Source organism: Protopterus annectens, chromosome 10.part0, assembly GCF_019279795.1.
Source record: "Protopterus annectens isolate FY-2018-M chromosome 10.part0, PAN1.0, whole genome shotgun sequence".
NCBI lineage: Eukaryota > Metazoa > Chordata > Ceratodontiformes > Protopteridae > Protopterus > Protopterus annectens.
The window spans coordinates 1,565,686,996-1,565,693,078 of record NC_056744.1 but is presented as its reverse complement, the minus strand read 5'-3'; positions in this window follow the sequence as shown (position 1 = coordinate 1,565,693,078).

Below are 6,083 nucleotides of genomic sequence, written 5' to 3'. Positions count from 1 at the left end.
ATACATTTTCTGACTATGTACACGTTTGACTATCATTTATATGTCATTGACAGCTGCCTACATTTCTTGGATCATCACACTGAATCTTCAGGGGAGCAGGGTACCAAGCTGGTGATATGGGCCATTTACCTGAACATGCTGGACAGATTGGCACAGTTGTGGGGTATAAATATGCATACAACTAACATTTGAACATGAAGCAAATTCTGTACAGTTGGATGTAATTATGCATACAGCTTTCTATCTGAACATTGTTTCACAGTCTGTATGGTTGTGGGGTATGATTATGCATACAACTTAGTAGCACTCCCAGGAGTCAAACTCCTGCTGTGTGTGACAAAAGAGTATTGCTAACATCACAGTACACTGTGCTATCAGGGAACTGATGTACAGCTTTTGACTGTTTTCTATCTAAGTCTCCCTAACTTGTATGATATGACTGACCTCTTGGCACTTCCAACATTGTTATGCAGAACTTCATACCCATTTTATCTGCATACCATGGTGTGGGTGACACTGCTTAAGATACAACAGTGCTATTTATAGTATGGAACAGATCGCAAACATGTTAGAGTAGAGTAAACAGAAGCACTCCAGGGGTTATACCTTTATTCACAGACTATTAACACATTTATTTCTACTGGTACAACATTTTCTAAGGCTCTTATATTCTTTGTTATGACAGTACATGCAGACTGATTACTAATCTGCCTCACGGGACAGCCTTTGCAGCCTAGCATCATGGGCTTGCTGGTTTGCAGCCCGCTTATCTGCAGCTGTCAGGGAAAAGCATTGATATTTAGCCATACCTATCCATAGTATACACAAGCTAGGCAATTATTTACTACTTAGTAGAATGTGTACTTACTCTGTGCTGGGGCATTGGCCATCTGCCGACACTCCTGGATCCACTGTTCCAGGACATCCCCCTCCACCACTTCAGGTCAGCATGGTTGTGCGTCACCTGCTCACCAATCCAGAGGATACCTGTGGCACTGGTGAGGTCACGGACGAGACTGTCCCAGGCCTCCATTTTGTACTGTGAGCCCTGGTACTGGCCCTGCAGTAGTCTCTGATCATGGTGTTTTACCAGGAGCCATACCATGAATTTTGACTCCTGGATGCCCCAGCACTGCACTCTGAATTGAGTGCCTTCACCCACACCAGCCATTTTGCCTGCAGTAGGAAGCTACAACTAGTTATGAGACATATTCCCACCTGTGGGGTTTAAATACGGCCATTTCCCACACTTTGCCATGATTGACCAGTTTTGAAAAGGCTAATCTATGGGCACACCTGCTTACATAAAGTTGGCACTGTTTAAAGAGGTATACCACTAGGCAGATTGAATTGGCTCCCCTACACATTGCTTACACTTACTAACATGAGCTGTGCTGCAGTTAGCATTGCTTCATAGTTGATTACCACTATATTTGCCATTTGGCAATGATTTATTCTTCATTACAGGTTATATATGTGTCTGGTATCTGTGATTCATGTGTACATACACTGTATGGGGTCCTGGGAAATTCAATACTTTATTACAATAACATCTCAAATCTATGCTTGCTGCAGTACTCCAGTTCACATATTTATATTCTGTGGCAGGTTATCCAACATCACACTGTACATAGATTGAGTTCACATGTTTGGTTTGATTTTCCTGTGGTGAGGATTAGTTTGCTGATACCTCATGCATATCTATTGTTATGATGGCTTAGTGGTTAACTGCTGTGACTATAGTGTACAGGGTCCTGAGTTTGAGCCTTGCAGAGGCAGTTTATTTTGTTGCTGGGCAGAACATAGGCCATTGGATCCAGAGTGATTAAGGCACGTTAAAGCAGTTGTAAGCGGGTTTGCGCAGGTTTGCTTGATGGTAAGCACTGCTAACCTCCGGTTACAGTTTCTTACACTCAGTTAGCTTCTACTTTGCTTAATCTGTGTAGGCAATGCTTACCCCCACACAAACGCACTTAAATATGCTTACTAGTGCTTATATATGCTTACTACTGCTAATTTGTGCTTAAACCTGCTTACTAGTGCCTTATTCATTATGACACTGACACTTCACATGTCCATTTAATGCAGTACTCCAGTTCACATTTGAATGTTATTATGTAGGTTATATGGCAAAAAGATGTAAAAATATGTTCATATACAGATTTCACATGGAAAATATGTGCTGCAGTGGGACTCGAACTGGGAATGCCTGTTCGTTAGGCAGATGCTCTAACCACTACATTATTGCTGTGTTGCTTCATTTGCATATATATTCCTTGTTATCCTCTTCGGCCTTTTCAGCTGATTTAACCATAGCTAAGCAATGGGCAAAACTGCACACCTACTGTTAGCTGTACTCAGGGTTTTAAAAAAATTAAATAATAGGGTTTCTTCATTTTATTTGACTGTACTGTTGCTGTTGAATACATGGGGACTGTTGGTGGGGATATGCGGACACTTGTGAGCAGTCTCACTAATTTATTTACACATTTTTCTTTTCTACTTTGCAGGGGCGTGTTTATACTGAGAGCTCTGCTCTCAGACATGCCCCCTGCACTCATCCATGCTCTGTGTAGCATTAGGAGTTCAGGCAGCGCGCCTTCATTAATATGCATGGTGCGCTGCCATCCTCCTCTTAAACTGCCGCTTCCGTGCAGGACTAATCTGGGGAATAAGTAAATAGTTTCTGTTTTTTAATTCTTTATGAAAAAAAGATTCAGGCTGTACTGTTTTATTTTTTTATAGATAAAATGTAATTCTTCCATAAATGAATCAAAACACATTATCTGATCCTCAATATGACAACAATATTCAGTGTGGGAGAGCTGGAAGCTAACTTCTAATTCCATGTGTTTCTCATGAAAAACTTCTTGAATTAATGAATTAACACTTTACCTGATCTTCATGGCTACGTATTCTTGCAGGCACTTTCTGAGAACCTATAAACACAAAAACAGGAGTAGAATAATATAAATAGTTCTTTTATTAATTTGTATGCATTTATTATTTCTGTATATTTGTATGATTGTATACGTTCACTCATCTGAGTGTTTTCTTATATTCACTTTCTGTCATATCCATTTGCAGATATACAGTAAAGCACTACAGAAAAATGAAATGAACAGGCAAATAGGTCAGAGAAAAGAAGAATATACTTTGACAAAAATTGAAAAGATGCAAATAGTGCAATGAAGTGAATAGTAATTACAAAATGTGACCCCATGTGAATCCTGACTGATAGCAGGTTCTCTGAATGGCAGCTATTTGAAGAAATACACACAAAAGTAATTTCAGAGATATAAGAGTTTTCCATTTCCTCTACCACTGTGTGACCTCAGAGTAGGTAACCTCAGAGTAGGTAAATTAAGTTCAGGAAGTGGGGGGGGACTCCTACATGTCACTTGTGAGTGCTTTTGGTGATTTGTTTTATATAACTGGCATTTGAGATATTTGTTATTGATCAATCTACATGATTCTTCCAGAAACTCAGCTTTTTTGATCGCTCTAAGTATAATTGCAAACTGCTGAATAATCAAACTACTTAGATCTTAAGCAGTCAATTATAAATCCAATTAATTTCCATACAAAATGAAGATGGAAGCTGGTACGTACATACATTGACTCGCTATTGAAATGCCAGCACTCAAAATGCTGAGGGCTAAAAAGCCATAAAAAAAGACCAAAAACACAAGAGAAGAGCAAATCTCAAAAATCACTCTTCTCCTTTGTCGCTCATCTAGTCAGGATGTAACAGACGAGTCTTCGCGGGTTCTGTTCAAGCAGCTTTATTATGTACAAACATATCACAGTTGAAGCTTAATAACTTTAACTTAGGTAAACGTATATACAAACTAGATATTGCATTCATACATGCTCACTTTGTGGCTGCACTCTCAAAATGGCAGTTAATCTAGCTCGTGCTTGATATTTATATGCATGTTCAGTCCTTGAAACATTTCTTAAAGAAACAGAACACGCACTCTGTTCTACATCCTTCCTCTTTGAGAAATAGATCACGCAATGCTGATAGTATCAGTTGACATGCAAATAATACAAATAGTTCTTTGTCATGCAATTATACAGAACTAGATACACATATATAATTATGTCCAGGTCGCTGTATATTTCACATTAGGTCTGGAAATACAACCAAATTGTGTGACAGAAAATTAGAATTAGACTTAGCAACTGGGACTGTTTCTGCTGAATGTTCAGCCTTAGGGACATCAAGAACATCATCAGGAATGGTAGTAGAAATTAAGACACATTCTGGGACAGAAACATTGCCTGGATTGCTCTGAGATATAGAGTCTGTATCACAGGAAGAATGCTGTGATAACAATTCTGGTACAGGAAGAAGATGTCTGCTATTTCTCCTGTACTCCACACCCTCAGATTCTACGTAATAGGATCTCGGCTCAGTACATCTACCTGTTACTTGACCAATCCGGTTGAAACCTTTTACCATTTGTAGCCTCACTGTCTCTTTTTTTCAGTGGACGAAGAAATCTCAATTTATCATAACTAGACTTCTGGAAATAACAGTTCCTGAATAATTGGACTCTGATGGTTCTGTTGTTCTTAGCTTTAGGCCTCAGTAAACTGGAACTAATAGGAAGTGTTGTTCTGGTTTGCCTGGATAGAAGTCTCTGAGCAGGCGAGCCAAGTATATCATCATGGGGTATGTTTCTGAGATTAAGTAAATTCACTCTGCATTATACATTCAGCTAGTCCATTTTACTGTGGGTATTCTGGAGTACTGTGGTGGTGCTGCTGCAGTACCATTGTCGCCTCACAGTAAGACGTTGTCCTGTTTGATTCTCAGCTAAAGCGTCTTCTGTGTGGAGACATGCGTGAATGGGCGTACCTTTGTTGAAAGTTGTGCATCAGGCCTGGCAAGTCAGTACGTAAAAATCTACTGCCAATCATTAGCGGACCGGAGTTCCGCTGTGGCGACCCCCTAACCGGGAAAAGCCAAAAGATACAACAACAACATCTAGTAACATGTACAAAGTCCCATTCACTTGCAAATTTCTGAAACAACTGACTAATAAATTGAGTACCATTGGCAAAAATAACTTTGTATGGACTACCATGGACTGAGAAATGACATTTCAACTTAGTAATAACAGCAGTGGACATTAGATTAGGTAGTAAATCAATTTCAAACCAGTTCACATAAGAGTATACCAACACTAAGTAATGCTGATTGTTCCACTCGAATATGTCAGTGGCTACTGTTGACTAAGGTAGTTCAGGAATTTGACTTAACTGAAGTGGTTCTCTTTGCAAATGCGGTTTAGTACTATTGCATACTGAACAAGAAGAAAGTACTTTATCAATGTCTTTTACTATGGAAGACCAAAACACTTGTTCTCTCACCATTCTTTTGGTAGATTCAGAACCTTGGTGACCACAAATCAAAATCCGGATATATTCATGTTGTAAGGAAGCAGGAACAACAATTTTAGGACCTTTGAAAATAATGCCATCTTCCATTAACATCTCATCTCTGTATGGAAAGTAAGTTTGTATTTCAGGTGGTACACTAGATTGCTTTGATGGCCATCCAACATTAAGGTAGTGGTTGAGCTTTTACAAAACTGGATCAGTCTTTGTATGATCTCTAAGCTCATCAAGTCTCATGGTAGAAAAATTATGCATTTCCATAACGTCAAAGTCAAAATTCTCTGCGTCAAGCTGTTCCATTGTATTTCTGGGCAATCTGAATAAGGTATCAGCCAGATAAAGAATTCTGCCATTTGTATAGACCATTTTGAAGTTGTACTTTTGTTGCAATTTGGGCATCATTTTTTGTAATCTTGCTGGAGCTGAATGCATAGGCTTCTTTAGAATAGTAACTAGAGGTTGGTGATCAGTTTCAATCTGAATAGCTCGACCATAGATATAATCATGAAACTTTGAACATGCAAATACTATTGCCAAACATTCTTTCTCAGTTTGAGCATATTGCATTTCAGTTTGGGTAAGTGTTCTAGATGCATTAGCTACTGGTTTCCTTCCTGAAGAATAACTTGTGCCAAGACCAAATTTTAAAGCATCACAGGAAAGAGTGACTGGTT